At 52.4% G+C, this 1358-nt stretch overlaps 6 non-coding genes across 6 annotated transcripts, besides 2 other annotated features; all 6 read right to left on the reverse strand.

Annotated features, from left to right (window-relative positions):
* Nucleotide 1: 1 nt before the first annotated feature.
* Tc00.1047053476883.10 lies at nt 2–63 on the reverse strand. The gene has a single exon (XR_008254858.1). It is a non-coding gene; the product is annotated as a C/D small nucleolar RNA (snoRNA), TB9C2C2, 3' partial (small nucleolar RNA).
* Nucleotides 64–160: 97 nt separating this feature from the next.
* Tc00.1047053476883.20 lies at nt 161–269 on the reverse strand. The gene has a single exon (XR_008254859.1). It is a non-coding gene; the product is annotated as a C/D small nucleolar RNA (snoRNA), TB9C2C1 (small nucleolar RNA).
* A 122-nt stretch (nt 270–391) lies between these two features.
* Tc00.1047053476883.30 lies at nt 392–484 on the reverse strand. The gene has a single exon (XR_008254860.1). It is a non-coding gene; the product is annotated as a C/D small nucleolar RNA (snoRNA), TB9C2C7 (small nucleolar RNA).
* A 23-nt stretch (nt 485–507) lies between these two features.
* On the reverse strand, nt 508–574 carry Tc00.1047053476883.40. Its single transcript, XR_008254861.1, has one exon. It is a non-coding gene; the product is annotated as an H/ACA snoRNA, TC9C2H2 (small nucleolar RNA).
* Nucleotides 575–615: 41 nt separating this feature from the next.
* Nucleotides 616–636: a sequence feature (AT_rich).
* A 48-nt stretch (nt 637–684) lies between these two features.
* Nucleotides 685–755, reverse strand: Tc00.1047053476883.50. Its single transcript, XR_008254862.1, has one exon. It is a non-coding gene; the product is annotated as an H/ACA snoRNA, TC9C2H1 (small nucleolar RNA).
* A 52-nt stretch (nt 756–807) lies between these two features.
* Nucleotides 808–840: a microsatellite.
* A 26-nt stretch (nt 841–866) lies between these two features.
* Tc00.1047053476883.60 lies at nt 867–946 on the reverse strand. Its single transcript, XR_008254863.1, has one exon. It is a non-coding gene; the product is annotated as a C/D small nucleolar RNA (snoRNA), TB9C2C6 (small nucleolar RNA).
* Between the last annotated feature and the right edge of the window lie 412 nt (nt 947–1358).

The raw sequence follows: 1358 nt of genomic DNA on the forward strand, positions 1-1358 counted from the left end.
CAAGCGTGCATGTATCAGCATCGTCGCTCAGCTGAAACACGGATTCGACAAATTCATCAACGCGTGGAGAGGCAGCAGCAAAGACAAGGAGGAAAAGAAAAACAAACGCGAATGCAAAACATGAGGAGGGCGTGGACGTGGGGCCTCGGTCACAGGGCACGCGCGGCTGGAATAATGTGCGGCGCCCCAAATCTCGTGAAGACACTTGTGTTCAATCCATTTTCGGGTGATTGTCATAAGACCGTCGTAAGTGGTTTGTCGTCATCGACCCGTGTCAGTGCGCCGCAACGGCGGATGGGCCGCCATCACTCGCACGGCAGCGGAGGAAGTAAAGGGGGAGAGAAAGTGGAAAGGCAGGGCGTGCGCACACACGCACACCGCCGCCACAGGGACGCCGTCAGCCGGGGAAAGAAGAGTATTCTCCAACACGATTGCTGTCATTCAGTGAAGCTCAGAGACTCCAGTCGGTTGTTGTCATCACTTCGGCAGAGACTCGGTGACGCTCAGTCTCGGGACGCACCAAGATGGCCCACGGCACCTGGCTGAGAAGTCCGCTCCATGGCTAAAGTCCCTTCTCCACTAGTGTGGGCGCTTGTGAAACAAGCAAGATGAGACAAAATAAAAATAAATAAATAAGCAGCAGGCAACACGGCCGAGGCATTCCAGCAGCACAGGCAAAACCACTCTCGGACCACGTGAGTGTGCAGCAAGGACAACGCAGCGGGTCCAGGACACAACTCCAATGTGGTCCTTCCAATCCCAGACTGACAAGCAGAAAGTAATAAATAAACAGCGCTTTCATTCCCCCACCCACACACACACACGCACACACACAAACACTTGCGTGTCGCCATGGGACGGCACTCTGCGTCAGCAACACGATTTGCGTCACGGCATGTGCTCAGATGTTGCTGTTAATTGATCGGTTTTGGGTGCTCATCGTCCGCAGCCGCGCACACGAGGTACCCGCGGCGACACGGAGGGAGTGGGGTGCATGGGGATGCTGAGTCCCGCGAAGTGTGCTGGGTAATTACGGTGCAGTCAAAACTGACAAATAATGCAAGTCATTGTTTGCATTTTCCCACTGATATTTTTAAACAGGTTAAATTTGCTTTGTTTTCCCCCGTGTTGTTGAACGTTTGAATCATTTTTGCTAATCCGTGCTTATTTTGATAAAAAAGACAAATATAATGAGAGTAGAGGTATCCGTGTTATTTGTTGTACGTCGGGTAATCGTTGTATCCGACTGCTGTTCTTGTGTAGTATGTTTCTGGTCGCGGCTCGTTGAGGGGCCAGTTGTGTTGGGCCCTTTCAACGAGATCGGGGTTCGCAATGAACTTGGCGCCAAAAGCCACGGC

The sequence above is a fragment of the Trypanosoma cruzi genome, assembly GCF_000209065.1.
Source record: "Trypanosoma cruzi strain CL Brener chromosome Unknown tcruzi_1047053476883, whole genome shotgun sequence".
NCBI lineage: Eukaryota > Euglenozoa > Kinetoplastea > Trypanosomatida > Trypanosomatidae > Trypanosoma > Trypanosoma cruzi.